The following is a 16,327-nucleotide window of genomic DNA, read 5'->3' as shown; positions in this document are numbered from 1 at the left end:
TTAGCTCCAGTAAGGAGTTGCCCCATGTATTAGCATGGAATGATCTCCAAGGTGTACCTTATACAAAAGCATAAATTCAGGTATAGAACTATATGTAAGTCATACTACCATTGGCATAGAAAAGAAAAATATCAACAATGGTTATAGGTACAATAAATATTCCTGAATAACAGAGTATATTGTGTTATCTACAGAGAAAACAAGTGGCTGCTGAGGAGCAGGAACTGGATGGAGACTCTTCCTGAGATGGATGGAGGGATGGATGGATGGATGGATGGATGGATGGATAGACAGACAGACAGATCATAGATCATGCTGGAAAGACACCATTGGGCATGTTTTACCTCTGCATTCAAAGTGACCCTGTGACTTTGCAATTGTCCTCTGCAAACGGAGCCTGAGATTATATTTTTACAGTACCTATAATTTTAAAAAATTAAATTTTTTTAAAATTTGAAAAACCTTAAGAAATCAAATGTCTCCTATAGAACTTGTCTTATAGACAACAGAGTAGCTAAAATCAGGAGACAAAAGTTTGATGAGAATGCAGGATAATAAAACCTCAGAGTATCTGTCCAAGCAGGTAGAAGGTGATTATGGCTGAATCTGAAGACCTAAGTTTGATTTCTCCTTCTATCTCCACATTCCCTACCCCAAGATGCACATAGTAAGAGAGAACCAACACCAGCAAATTGTCTTCTCCTGCTCTGGCAGTGGTGGCACATGCCTTTAATCCTAGCACTTGGGAGGCAGAGGCACTGTGAGTTCAAGGTCAGCCTGGTCTGCAGAGTGAGTTCCAGGACAGGCTCCAAAGCTCTACAGAGAAACCCTGTCTCAGAAAAACAATTGACTTCTTACCTCCATACATGCACCAAAGCATGGAAACATATATGCACAAACAAACAAATAAGTAAATGAAAAAATTTAAAGTATCTATCCAAGATATTTATCACCAACAAAGGTGACAATGATTTCCTAGCAAAGAAACATTTTAGGACCACCTTAATGAAGCGTTCAAGGTGAACAATAAATATCTAGACCAATAAGATATCAAAATGATGGGGTCTCCAAAATGAGCCTCTTGTATAGGACAAAGATGTCATCTGTAGGATACACCATCTCTTCCTATTAATATTTGACACCAACTTCACCAATAAGAGGGCATCACAAACTCAAACTAAGAGATGCTGCACGAAATAGCTGATCAACCCTTTTTCCTCCTTAGAAATACCAACTGGAAGATAATGAAAGAAAGAGCTGCCATAAATTAGAGACTAATATGAGGTCATGGAATAAATAAATGGGCTAGAGATGGAATGTCGCACCTGCTGTGCGGCCTGCATCCAAGAATGTAGCGAGGTGGTCGGGATAGATGACACAGAGACCGGTCGGTTGCTTTAAGAAAACTTTATGCTTCCCAAGTCAGCTTAGGAGGAGACCCCAGTCCGCTTAGGAGAGAGAAGTCTCAGGAGAAGTTTCTGGAGAAGTCTCTCTAAGAAAAAGGAGCTTCCCTTTTTAAGGACTTCTGCCATTCATCTACATACCATTCTTTCCTCCTGGCTGGTGGTCTAATCTCCGGCCCCAGAATCGGGGAGACACCACAGGGAAACAGGAAGAGGCATCTAGCCGTAGGGGGTGTGAAAGGCATGGTATTTCAGTGAGCAAGCCCTTATCTCAGCCCTATGAAGAGCTTTAAAGCACTGAATTGTTTTCAGTAAACATTACACAGATGCCTGCTCCCAGGCCGAAGGGGAAGTGGGTTCCTGCTCAAGGTCTGGTGTCCCCACAATGGAACATGAGGAAAAATGGTGAGAGTGTTCTGGCCATGAATATTGACATGTGGTTATGTTGACATTAATTCTTTATATGATTATTGCATTTATTTAACTATAAAATGATTTTGAAATAAAGGAGAAATGGACCAAGATAGAGTCAGCAGAAGTAAGTGAAAAAAAATTTAAAGCAAGGCAAGTCAGAAGAGTCAAATTTGATAGCGCCCTAAGTAACCCTTGTTTGCTGAGCAACATCCTCACTCTAGGAAATGACTCAGTCCCTTAAGAGTCTTATCCTATTGAGGAGACAGATATTCAGGCTACCTGGTGTGAGCCCATCCCTATGAAGACATGCCTTCCTCAGCCTAGATACAGGGGGAGGGCCTATATCTCTGAGGAGCAGATGGGGGAGAAGAGAAGGTATGGGGAGTGGGAGGGCAGAAGGGAGAGGAAACTGGGATTTGTATGTAAAATAAGGTTGTTTTAAAAATAAAAAGAGAAAAGCTACAGATATCTCTCAAAATTTGCTAGCCAATCACATGGGCCCATACATAGGAAGAACACATGTTAACTAGATTTCCACATCCAGTCTCTTTGGAAGAGTTCTTGTTCATAATAACTCATTTTCTTTCTTTCCTATGACTTTTTGTGTGACAGGGTCATGCAGCCCAGGCTAGCCTGAGACTTGCTCCATACTTGAGGGTGACCTTGAATTCCTGTTCCTCCTGCCTCCATCTCCCAAATGCTGGGATCACAGTCATATACCACCATGCCTGGTTCACACACACATTTACAATAGCATCTAGGAGTTCCACCATTGTGTAGTTGCGTCTGAGATCTGTGTGATTCTGAATCCATCATCACCAACACCATGGCTGTGCCTCTGGGAAGGATTTAACGGAGTTCCTTCCCTGCTCATCCAGCAGCGAACAAACATCTGTCAACAGGAGTGCACACCAGTTATGGCCATGGGCTGGCAATGCACTGGACAAAGAAGACAGAGTCCCCAGGTCAGCTAGGGGCACAGAGAACTAGAAATTAATCACCACATGCTCCACTTGAGGGAAATACTGTGGCACCAAGGACATGGGTGGCAAAAAAGACCTAACTTTGACAAAAGACAAAAAATCCTTTCCTTTTCCTCTCCCTTCCTTCTTTCCTTCTTTCTTTCCTTCCTTCCTTCCTTCCTTCCCATCTGTCTTTCTTTCTTCCTTTCTTTGTGTGTTTAACATAGTGCAGCATTTCTCAACCTCCATATCAGATATTTACATTCTGATTCATAACAGTGGCAAAATTACAGTCATGGAGTAGCAACAAAATAATTTTATGGTTGGGGTCACCACAACATGAAGAACCATATTAAAGAGCTTCAGCGCTGGGAAGGTTGAGAACCATTGGCATAGTGTATGTGTGTTTATGTCTACATACTGGTACATATGTATATGTGTGTATGGAGGTCAGAGATTTATGTCCAGTGTCTTCTGCTATTTCTCTTCACTTGATTTTTTGGTACAGGGTGTTTCATTGAAGCCAACACTCACCAACTGATAGAGTGGCTGACCAGCAAGTTCTGGGATTCCTCCTATTTAAATTGATGTTTCTCCTACTTATAGTGTAAAGTCTACTAGTTGCATGGATCTCTACTTTGGTGGGGTGTCTATTCAAGTCTTTGTCCTGGTTTTAAAGACTTTTTAATGCAGGTGTATGTGTGCATGCCATGTGTGTTTACATGTCTTTGAAAGCTAGGCATGAGTGTTAGATACCCTAGAGCTGGCATTACAGACAGGTGTGAATCACTCAACATGGGTGCTGGGAATCAAACCTGGGTCCTCTGGCAGTAGTCCATGCTCTTAACTGCTGAGCCATTTCTACAGCCTCTTTTCAGAGTTTTAAGTTACGGTGTTTGCCATGTAAGTTGATTTAAAAGCTAGAATTCCAGCTGGGCATGGGTGTATGAGTCTGTGGCTTGCAACTGCTTGGGAAGTTAAGGCCAGAGAATGGTTTTGGCTCAGGAATTCAAGGCCAGCTTGGACAACATAGCCAGACAACGTCTCCAGAATAATAACGTCTCCTTGCTAGCTCACTTTCTCTCTCCTTCATTCTCTTTCTTTGTCCTGTGTCTCTCTTTCTTCCTCTTTCCCTCCTTATATTCCTTCTTTTTTCTCTCTCCCTCAGTCTTCACAATCTCTCAGGACGGCCCAGGCTGTCCTAGCACTCTCCATCCTCCTCCCTCAGCTTCCTGAGGGCTGAGGTTAAAGCTGTGAATTACCATGCCAGCTGACAGAGAATGAGCTGTAAATAAGACACAAACGAAAGGATAAATTCAATAACATAAAACCTAAAAACTTTAGTAGATGAGAATGCCTAAACTAAACTAAGAATCAAGTCAACACATTGGGGAAAATATTTGCAAAACATATCTTCAACAAGAAAATAATGTCTAGAAAACCTAAAGCACTGGTAAAATTGACAAGAAGAAACAGAGTATTGATTTTTTTTTTTTTTTTGGTTTTTCGAGACAGGGTTTCTCTGTATTGTTTTGGAGACTGTCCTGGAACTCACTCTGTAGACCAGGCTGGTCTCGAGCTCACAGAGATCTGCCTGTCTCTGCCTCCCAAGTGCTGGAATTAAAGGTGTGTGCCACCAACGCCCGGCCAGAGTATTGATTTTTTAAGTTGTATTAGTTTTCATTATGCATATTGGGAAGGTGGGGTGCCCATAAGTGCAAGTGCCCATGGAGTTCAGAAGAGAGTGATGTAGCCTATCCATCTGGAGTTACAGTTGAGAGCTGCCTGACTTGGGTTCTAGGAACCAAATCTGGGACCTAACAATCAGAGGAGTAGATGCTCCTAACTGCCAATCCATCTCTCCAGCTCCAAGAGTACTGAAAATTCAGTAAAGGTTACAACCAAGCCCTTCACAGCAGAGGGTACTCAAAATAACAACAAACTTATAAAAGATACCCAGGGGGCTGAAGATATAGCTCATTTGGTAGAGCACTTGCTTAGTGTTGTAGGATTTCAACCCATTAAGCAATCTGTTGGGGCAGCAAACCAAGCCTTAGGGCTTGGCTTCCTGCTTGGCAACATAAAAGCTGAAGGACAGGGTTGTGAGCCCCTCTTGCTGGCAAGCTCTCTTGGGTGGTGGTCACAGTTAGGATTGTAACCTCCAGCACCCCAGGGCAGAAGACTTGGCAGCTCCCTACATTTATTGTGTGAGTGTCCCCCAAATAGATATTTGATGTTCTTTTAATTTGGGTTTTGAGGACTCCCTTACTCTGCCCACAGCTTAGTATGCATAAAGCCCTGAGTTCAATCCCTAGCATCACATAAAACCAGGCTTGGAGATGGATATTTGTTATCCCAGTACTTGGGAGGAAGAGGTAGAAACAAGGTCAGGAGCTTCAAGGTCATCCTTGGCTACATAGTGTGACTGAGGATATATGAGACCCTGTCTCAAAAAGTAAACAGTACCCAAACTGACTCCTCATGGAGGCAGTGCAAGTTAAACCATGGTAACAGGCTGGAGGGATGCTTCTTCAGTTAAGAGCAGTGGGTTTACTTCCCAACATCCACAAAGCAGCTCACAACAAACAGTAACTCCAGCTCCAGGGGATCCAACTTCCTCTGATCTCCCAGGGCACCAGGCACACCAAGTGGTACACAGGTTTGCACGCAAGCAAAACACCTATGTACATGAAATTAAAAATTTAAAGCAATTACAACAACAAATTACACCCATCAACTTTGAAAAATGAACAGGAATGATGGTGGCAAATGTTTGTGAAGATATAGTGGGAAGTTTTAGATGTTGTTCTTGGAAGTATACATTTCCACAGTTACTCTGGTGACTAGTGTGGCAATATCTAATTCATGTGAAGCTGTGTATAGCCTTCAATCCAGCAGTTCTCATTATTGATATACATACTAAAGAAGCTCATGTATGAACATTGGCACCTGGAATCATGTTCCCCTCTGTGGAACATTCTAGAAGGTGTTCATTATAGTACTGTTTACAAACAATAAGACATGGAAAACATTTAAATTTCTACTTAGGCAACAAAATACTAAGTAGAGAAGAATATAGAGTTATCAATGAACTTAATGGATCTGTGGAAGTTAACTTGACCATACAGAAAATACCATTGTGGTGCATTTCTGTGAATAAAACAAGTGACAGAAAGCCAAAAGCTGTAATTAAAAAAAAAAAGTTAAAAAGCAAGGTGTAAAGGCACACATCTCTTATCCCAGCAGTGGGGAGGCAGAGGCAGGAGGATTGAGAATTTTGGGCCAGCTTGGGAGACACAGTCAGATACTGCCAATAAATAAATAAATAAATAAATAAATAAATAAATAAGCAAATAATATTAGTGCAGTAATAACTGTCTAGTAACATGGACAGCAAGACAAGGATCACTTTCAGGATAGTATTCAAACCTGATAAGAAAGAGAGAAAATGGGATGGAGGCATCTATATTTGTACATTTTTTCTCATGTTTAAAAGCACCTGAAGCAAATGTGTTAACAATCATCAGAACAGGGAGGCAGAGTTGTTTTTCTGGAACACCCTAGGTGGTCAGCTGCATCAAAATGAACGTCTCACTCCCAACCACCAGCTGCCAGAAAATGGATGACGTGTTCAGTGCAAACTTCGTATTTCCGATGAAGAGTGCAACAGCCTCAGAAGTTGCCATTGATGCTCTGGCTGAAGAGTGGAAAGGTTATGTGATATGAATCAATGCTGGGCATGACAAACAAGGTTTTTTTTATGAAGCAAAGAGTTTGATCCACAGCAGAGTGCATGAGCTTTTGCGTAAGGGGAATTCTTGTTATAGATCAAAGAGAACTGGGGAGAGGAATTACAAGTCTGTTTGAGGATGTGCTGTGGAGGCCAGAGTGTTCTCAACTTGGTTATTGTAAAAAAAAAAGGGGGGGGAGGGGTTAATTCTTGGACTGACAGATTCCACTGTGTCTCAGCATTTGGTACCTGAAAATGCTGCCCGATCTGAAGACTTTTCAATCTCTGCAAAGAAGATGATGTCTGTCAGTGTACTATCAGAAAACCCTTAAACAAAGAAGCTAAGAAGCCCAGGACCAAAGCACCCAAGATTCAGGGTCTCGTTACTCCATGTATCCATGTATCCTGCAACACAAACGCTGATGTATTGCTCCGAAGAAATAATGAGAAAAACAAGGAGGATGCTGAGTGTGCTGAACTCTTGGTCAAGAGGATCAAGGAAGCCAAAAAGAATCTCAAGGGACAGACTAACAAGGGACATAGGCTGTCCTTGATGAGAGTCTTTAAGAGTAACAGATAGCAGTGTGTGTGGTAGCCTCTAATCCCAGCACTTGGTAGGTGGGGACAGGTGGATCTCTGTGAGTTCCAGCCCAGCCTGGTCTACAGAGTGAGTTCCAAAACAGTCAAAGCTACATAGAGAGATCCTGTCTCAGGAAAACAAAGCAAAGAAACAAACAAATGAAAATGAAAAACTAAATAAATGATTAAACCTTTTTTTCCAAAAAATAACATTTTATTTCAGAAGAGTCTCTTTCCTTCCTGTCTTTCATCATCCAGGTATAAGGAAGATTGCTTTATAACCAAATCAGTGAAATTAAGCTGCATTTTGTACTGAGATGTGGGAGGCCAGAGACTTCATTGTGTTCAAGGCACATCATTATTCTTTAAGGAGTAACTTGATACATGCTCCTACTTTGTCCTAATGATTTATATGAGGCGTTGTAGGGTGAAGCCTTTTCCTTGCCAGCCCCTTTGGTTTTTCCCCACCAGTCACCTGGGCTCAGCCGCATTGCAGTCCCCAAATAACACACAACACACTGTATTAATTATGAAGCTATTGGCTATTTGCTTGGTTTCTTACTGGCTATCTCTGATTTAAGTATTTAATCCATAATTATTAATCTAAGTATTTCTCTTACCGTAGAAAGGAGTCTGGACCTTTTACTCCTCTGGAGGCTACATTGTAACTCCCTGTGTTTCTCCTTCCCAGAATCCTCCTGGACTCCTAGTCCCACCTATCTTGCTTCCCTATTGGTCAACAGTGCTTTATTGACATATACACAGGACTTCCCCCATCATCTCCTCTTTTCTGTCTAAATAAAAAAAGATTTTAACTTTAACATAGTCAAATTATATATAACAGAACAGTTATCAAGTAAGAACATAGTTACAATATTTTGTCCATTAACATTTAGTAAGATTTAAAGAAAATATCATCTATCCTATCTTTGTGAGTCTAAAGTCTTATATGTAGCTTATCTTTTATCATAACTAAGGAAAACTATGATTATAACTATCTGTCTTCAACTCCATCAAAGACCACAGAAGGATAACATATAAACACTAGGATTGACAGAGACATCTTGCTGCCTGGACAGTCATCCAAAGTTCCTCTGTAATGTTGGGGTATCCATCTTCAGCCCATAGGCCACAGTGTGTCTGGAAGACTTCTCAGCAAAGCAAGAAATTTCAAGCTGTCCATCTGGAATGGCAGTCCGTCAGTCATTTTCTGTGTCCTGTGGAAAGTATGGTAGACTCTTCTATGAATCAGGAAACCTGAAGGACTGTTTGAGCTCAGCAGTCACTTTCCTGTGGGTCCTGCATATCCAGTTTATACAGCAACAGTCAAGCAGTCCAGGCAAGAGCAGTTTCTTGCCCAAATGGCTAATCTTGCCACGTTGAAAGCAAACTCCATAACGAGTTTCTTCGATGCCCATCTTCCTCTCAGATGTAATTGATTTGCCAGGAACAGACATTTCTCACTGTCAAGAAAAACCCTAAACCATTTTAAATGCCATTTTCTGAAGGTCTTTGAAATGTTTGAAGACTATGTCTCTATCTCAAATATATGTCTGTATATCTATAAAATCTAACTTACCTAACTTAAGTTCTGTCTATTATAAATAACTATCTATAGTATTTAATTATGTATTATGTTTTAAAAGATTAGTATAAACACAATACTTAATCAAGAGGAGAAATATACATATCACAAATTGACCTTGAATTTGCATCAATAAATGAAAAACCATACCCATACCAAGTATTCATTTCCATACCATAACACTCCTTTACCACTAAAAAGAGATTGGTTATGATCATTAACCAATTATAAGCAACCCCACTTAAATGAAAACAAAGATTTATAAACAATATGGGAATTTGGATGTTGCTTATTCCAAACTGCTTCCTGCTGGATGGGGGCGTTGTTCATACCATGGGTATCATGACAAAACTCAGAAACCTGTATAAGTCCTTATTTTAGGGGTCTGTAAGGCTGCATCATCTTAGCTGTTTTAAATGTTGACTCACTTGGGCCACTGCTTCTGGGGGTCTTGGTTCATCAAACCACAGAAGCCTAGAAGGAATCCATAGCTTTCCATTTTCTGTAGAAACATAAACAAAAACTCTTTTCCCAAGTAACCGACCCTTATATTTAAAGTTAGAGGTCAAAGGATTTTTGAAATATGTAAGTTGGATTAATTTAGCAGCATTTATGATCAAGTATATTTCAGCAGTTGTTCCTTCCTTAGCCACTGAACAACTGAAAAACACAATAGCATACAGTATCCAGACTTTCTGTGTATTTTCCATCTTTACGTGGCTTATATTACTCTATTTCATTTACTTTTATTTATTTTTCTCTGAGACAGGGTTTCTCTTTGGAAATCTACCTGCCTCAGCCTCAGGAGTGCTGGGATTAAAGGCTTGCCACTACACCCAGCTACTCTCTTTGTTTATATTTTCCTTCCCACTGCTGGGATTAAAGGCGTGTGCCACCACACCCAGCTACTTTAGTTTTATTTTTTTCAACATCTTGTTTATTTTACTCTCCCAAGTCTACCTATATTTTTCTTCATCTGAATCTGACTTCACTGTAAAACTTTTATGTTTTTCTGGCCACATGTCTTATATAGGCTAAAGAACGTTGCTAAAATTAAAGCGGAAACAGCCGCTGGCTTTCCAACATGGCGGGCGTAAGTTTGACTCCTGCTCATGGCCTCAGTCTATGCAGACATCCAGCAAAAGCTGCCTGCTTGGAGATGTGGTCACTGCCACTGCCAGATGCTCATACATACCATTTAATTGTTAGCAGAGCCTCATAAAAGAACCTTGCTGTTTTTGTTTGTTTGTTTGTTTTGTTTTGTTTTTTTGCTTGTGCTGAGTCAGGAAGACTCCCTTAAGCGAGCCATGCGAGTCTCTGCTTGTCTCTAGCAAAACAGAGCCCACCTGAGAAAATGCTGCTACCGAGAAGCTGTGCTTCTCTCCGTTCTTTTGTTTCTAAAATTCCTTTTAAGCTTTTGTCGTTCTACATGGAAATCCAATCCCACATGCTGACACCAAGACATCATCATAGTAAATTATACAAACATAGATTTGGTTGGGAACTGTAAAAATAATCCTAAAAATACCAATGTACAGCTAGGCAGTGGTGGCGCACGCCTTTAATCTCAGCACTCGGGAGGCAGAGGCAGGCAGATCTCTATGAGTTTGAGACCAGCCTGGTCTACAAGAGTTCCAGGACAGCCTCCAAAGTCACAGAGAAACCCTGTCTCAAAAAATCAAAAAAAAAAAGCTATATACATATATTAAACAAACACATCACTACAGTATGTTTAAAACAACACAAAATAGTAAGTATGTCAAATGTTTTCTGATAAACATACTACTTTTAGTCATATGGAAGAAACTGCATTCCTCTGCCCCACCCCCTTCGGTGTTAAAAAAAAAAGTGTAACTTCTGTCTGGAGAGATGGCTCTGCAGTTAAGAGTACTGACTGATCTTCCAGAAGACCCAGGTTCAACTCCCAGCACCCACATGGCAGCTCACAACTATCTGTAACTCCTGTTCCAGGGGGCCCAGGAAATGATACAGAGTGGTTCACTCTGTCTGTTTCAGTGGCTGTGATAGGCTGAGGTGCCAGGGTTTGCCTGGAAACTGCATTTGCTTTAGCGCTGCTGCTAATATGATTGTTTCCTTTATAGTAAGTCCCATCAGTTACTATCCCCAAACAATCAGACTTATTGCTTGCCTGAGGGTCATACACACCTAAACATGACCCTGTCATGTTCTGGAATCACCAAGACCTGAACATATGAAGACATATCTCTTCCAGTGTTTTTGTCTGCATTCATGCCTGTGCACTATGCCTGGTACCCTCAAGTCAGAAGAGGGCAAAATGGCAAACCTTAATTAGACCCTGAAAAACAAAAAGGGAGGGAAGGAGGGAGGGAGGGAGGGAGGGAAAGAGGGAGGGAGGGAGGGAGGGAGGGAGGGAGGGAGGGAGGGAGGGAGGGAGAGAGGGAGAGAGGGAGGACAATATGGTAGATAGGTACCTGTCTAGTTTCTGGGTTTTTTGTTGTTGCTGTTATTTTTGTTGTCCTTTCTTTTTCTTTTTCTTTTTTTCTTTTTTTTTTTTTTTGAGAAGGGTCTCAATTATTTAAGGCTGCCCCGAAACTCATTGTGTAGCTGAGAATGACCTTAAATTTTAGATTCTTTTATCTGCATCTCTCATGTGCTGGGATTAGAGTCTCCCACCTAGCCCATGCTTGATAGGTAAGTCCTGTTCCAATTCAGCACCTATTTTATGTATTTTAAGTATTTCAAAAGGCCTAATGATTAATTTTATTTTAATTTTTATCATTTTTATGTATGTGCCTGTGCACATGCCCGTGGGTGCTTGTGTGTGTACATGTGTGCAGTTTTGCACTTGCCTCGGTACACATACAGAGGCCAGAAGACACCTGTGGGATCCCTGGTTCTCTCCTTCCACCATGCAGCTCCCAGGGACAGAACTCAGGTTGTCAGGTTTGGTGACAGGTTCATCTCACCAGCCCTAATAACTCATCCTTAAAAGGCAGAAGAAATCCCTGCACAACATTGTTTGGCAGTGGAAACTGGTGTTTGGCCTTGGGGAGCCCTTCCTCCTTGGTCTTAGAGGAATGGTGACCCTTCATTTCCTATGTGGCAGGGCTTTGGTGACAATCAAGTATATGCAGAGGGGAGGGAGCGAGCACACACTTGGAAGACCATAAATTCTGCCTAATGCGTGATGCTATTGTTATCACATGAAATGAAATGACAGAACCATAATGAGCAGACAACTCAATCTGAGATTTATAACCACAATCATTCTAATTTTGAATTAGATTATAGAGAAAAGAAGGAACTTAATTTTCCTTTGTGTTCCCCAGGGTGTTCCAATCGCACAGATAAAAGCCGCCTGTCCAGGGATGAGTGCCAGCGTAAATCAGTCCCCGCAGCCCGCGGTACAGTCCAATACCACAGCCTTTTCCTAGAAACTGATAGAGGCAGCAACCCAAATGCAGCTTGTAGGAGCTGCACTGAGGTAAATCATTCTAGAAGGGATGAGGGTGAGCCGTTGACATTCCTGAGACACTCCTATGTAGCTCAGTGTTGCCTGCCCTTCAGAAAGTAGCTAAAGACCCCCATCCCCAGGCCCTACCAGCACCTCAGGTCCTAAATATTCATCAGGTGACCTCAGGCTGTCTGGAAGAAACCGGTTCCTGGGTGGGGAAAAATCTCACTGAAACCACTGTTTTCCAATCTTCAGGGGGAAATCTAGCTGAGGGCTCCAGGAACCTTTCCCTTTAGGGTGGTGTCCCACCACCCTGGAACCTTCAGGCCTTCATTCTGAAATGGCATTTCCTTTCTGTACAAGATGACTCATTGCTCTGGGCCCTGAGGCTATGACCTTCGTGCATTGCTAAGCAGCTGACTTAGTCTGTTATAAACATGTGTACAGGCTCTGGGTGGACTCAGGGACAAGACAACTGCCTTGTGCGCTATGTGATGGACACAGGTTTGCCAGTTTGACTGGATGTAGAGTCGCCATGCATATGTCTGCCAGGGTGATTCCAGAAAGAATCCATTTAACTGAATGGGGAAGACCCACTCTGAATGTGGAAAAAATGATTGTGGTGATATATTGTTTATGATTTATTAAAGCTTCACACTGAAGATCAGAGACGCAAAGCAGCCAAGTCAGCAGATCTTACCTCTACCCAGCTGAAATGGTAATCCTGTCGCCACAAATCCTCAGAGACAAAAGATTCCCAGATCCTGTCTCCTCCTCCTTTTATTCCTTCCTCTGCCCAGCCACATCTTCCTGTCTCCACCTTCCTGATCCTGGGATTAAAGTCATGTAACCCCAGGTGCTGAGATCACCTTTGAGTATCTAGTTCTTTTAGGACTGAATCAATTTCGTGTAGGCAGCGTGTCCTTGAACTCACAGAGATCTAGCTACTTATTTATCCTGAGTCCTGGGATTGAAGGCGTGTGCCACCACTTCCTAGCTCTATGGCTGCTGGAATTAAAGGTGTGTACCACCTGATCTCTGTAGCTTGTGACTGACTTTGCTCTCTGAATCCTCAGGCAAGCTTTAATAAGTCATAAATAATATACCACCACACATTATCCCACAAGCTGGGGTCCTGGACTGAGCAGAAACAAGAAAGACAGCTGATGAGCTGCATCCATCTCACGCGTCTGTCTCCTAACTGGAAAACAACGTGACCAGCTGCCTCACACCCCTGCCACCGTGAGGGGCTGTACCCTGAGCTGTGACTCAAAATCAGCTCTTCCAGCCTTAGGCTGCTATCCTCAGTTATACGACACAGCAAGGAGAGGAGAAATATGGAAGAGTGTTTAGTTTTAGCCTCTTCCAAACTGTAACATTCTGCATTTCTACCAGCAGCGGGCCACGTCTCACCAACGTGTGGTGCTCCTGGGGTTCCGGATGTCGGGCACCTGAATAGGCACACTGTGGTATCCTGTTGCTTTAATTGATGTTTGCCCAGTCTCTGGTACAAAGCCTATTGACTTTATGGATCTCTGCTTTGGTGAGGTGTCTCTTGTGGCCCTGACTCAGTGTTAAATTTGGCTGTTTTCCTCTTGTTGAGTTTTGGTTGTGAGCCTAGCCTTTAACGGCTGAGCTATCCCTCCAGCCCCCTCTTGTTGAGTTTTAAGGGTGTAAGTTTTTTGTGCAATGGGTCTCTATGACATCTATTGTGTGTGTGTCTCCCAGTTTGTTGCTTGTCTTCATTCTCTTCCCTGAATGACATAGTGCAAAAATGTATAATTTTGATTAAGTCTAGTTTATCAGTGATTTTTTTCCCCACGAATTGTTCCTCTGATGTTGTGCTAGCTCAGCTGGTAAAAGGCAATTCCTGAGCAATTCGGGTGGCCTGAATTCCATCCCCAGATCTCACCAGTTCCTGAAGGTTGTTCCCCGGCTTCCACATACACAACATAGCACCTTTGTGCCTACATCACATGCGCGCGCACACACACACATACACACACACACACACACAATTTTTAAAAAGTCATTACCATGTCCGAGGTCATCTAGGTTTTCTCTTTTGTTCTCTTCCTTGAGTCACTTTTGTCGGGTATTTTGTGACTGACATACATCAAGTAGCTACTATGCCCTGTTTCCAAAACCAGCAAGGGACATACTGTTGTCACCCCCTCCTTATCACTTCAGGTCTGAAGGGAAGTGTGGTCAGAAACAAGGGAAGAGGCTGAGGCCACCTGGGCTGACAGTGTATCTGAGTTAACCAACAACCAAATGTCCCTTATCAGCCTTTTTGCTGATAAATCCAAGCTATGTCATGGTCACTGAATACCCCAGGCAAGATCTGAGGCAACATACTCAGGTCTCTACACCTGTCCCAATTATGTCCATCTGGAACAGGGCTAGATAAGTGACGGCTCCATAACAAACACTACTGCCTCCCCTGTTTCTGCCAAAGAGCATTTTAACTATAGAAGCTACACAATCCTGTTTCAGAAAATTTGGGAAACATGATAAAAAGAAAAAGAATGTAAAAGTCCCCAAGATCTCTTTGCTGTAGTGTAAATGGTCACATGTGATGTGCCTCTTTTCTGTCTTGTGTGTGCAAGCTGTTCTAAATGCTGCAGGTAGAACCCAGAGCCTTGTGTTTTGCTACCACTGAACAAACATTAAACAGCCCTACATGTGCAGTTTAGTGTTATTATTTTCATTATGACTAGGACTTGGGATGTGTACCAGAGGTAGAATATTCTCCTGGCTTACAAGCAAGGCTCTGGATGCAATATTCCTAGCACCACACACAAAAATGAAAGAACTTGAATTGCTGTTGAGCAAGCTAGTCAACATGTTTTGTTTAGTTTTTATAATATAAATGCAATATTTCAGTATTACATTTATTTATTTATTGGGGGAAGGTATTGGGGAAGGGAAATGTGTTTGTACCACAGCACAAATGTTAAGATCAGAGGACAACTTACAGGAGTTGCTTCTTTTCTTCCATCATGTGGGTTCTGTGGATAAAACTCAGGTTGCCAGGTTTGGCAGCAACTACTTTTACAAACTGGGCCATCTTGCCAAGCCTAAACATAGATTTGAGAGTTGATAGGTTACTCCATCTATTCAACCATCAATGTAGTATCACTTAAGGTTGGATATTTATACTGCTTCTACTTTTCAAATCATTAAGCAATGCCAGAAGCACACTCTGATGGCTAATGCTGATTTTCAACTAGGCAAGCTCCAGTATCACCAAGGAAGCTGATCTCTGGGCATATCTGTGAGGGGGGTTTTAGGTTAAGTTAATTGAAGTGGGCAGATCCATCCTGAATGTGGGTAGCACCATTCCATTCCATGGGCTGTGGTTCTAAGCTCAATACAAAGAGAGCAAACTGGGCCCCAGTAGTCCTCTCTCTCTCTCTCTCTCTCTCTCTCTCTCTCTCTCTCTCTCTCTCTCTCTCTCTCTCTCTCTCTCTCTCTCGTCTCTCTCTCTCTCTCTCCCTTTCTCTCTCTCCCTCCCCCCCTCTCTCTCTGCTTTCTGACTGTAGATGCAAGATGATCAGCTGTCTCAAGTTCCTGCCATCATGATGGATTGTACCCTCGAAATGTAGGCCAAAACGAATTCCTCCTCCTTAAGATGCTGATGTCACACATTTTCTCGAAGCAGCTAATACATACACTTTTGTATATTTAGCATTTCCTACATTTAGCATTGCATTACTAGAATACTCAAAAGTAGACCAAGAGGGGTGAATGAATTTATAGTTTTTAAACAAAATATAAATTATTTTCCAATGAATTCAACGAACCAATTTACAGCCTCCACAAGGTATGAATCCTCATTGCACCATGCCATCTTCAGCACTGGGAGCTAAATTAAAAATAATCCAGGAAAATAAAAAGTTTGTGTATCAAGCTTTTTTCTTTTTCTTTGGTGAGTTGCCTGTTTCATAGTCTACCATCTGAGCTAAATCTTAGTCCACATTCTTAACTCTTCAGTAAAGGACTTGGTAACTCATACAGAGGAGACAACTGGTCTTTCCAGTAGAAACAGCTGTAGTAACTTTGGTAAAATAGTCTATACTCTGCCTTTTCTATACAGAACAAACAGGCAGATACTCTGAAAAAAATGTTGGTGAACTATCCACCACATACTGTGGAAATGTTGGGGGATTATCCACCAGACACTGTGGAAATGTTGGAGAACCATCAACTGGATAC

This window comes from Mesocricetus auratus, unplaced genomic scaffold (assembly GCF_017639785.1).
Source record: "Mesocricetus auratus isolate SY011 unplaced genomic scaffold, BCM_Maur_2.0 Super-Scaffold_4256, whole genome shotgun sequence".
NCBI classification, from domain to species: Eukaryota; Metazoa; Chordata; class Mammalia; order Rodentia; family Cricetidae; genus Mesocricetus; species Mesocricetus auratus.
This window is presented reverse-complemented; position numbering follows the sequence as displayed.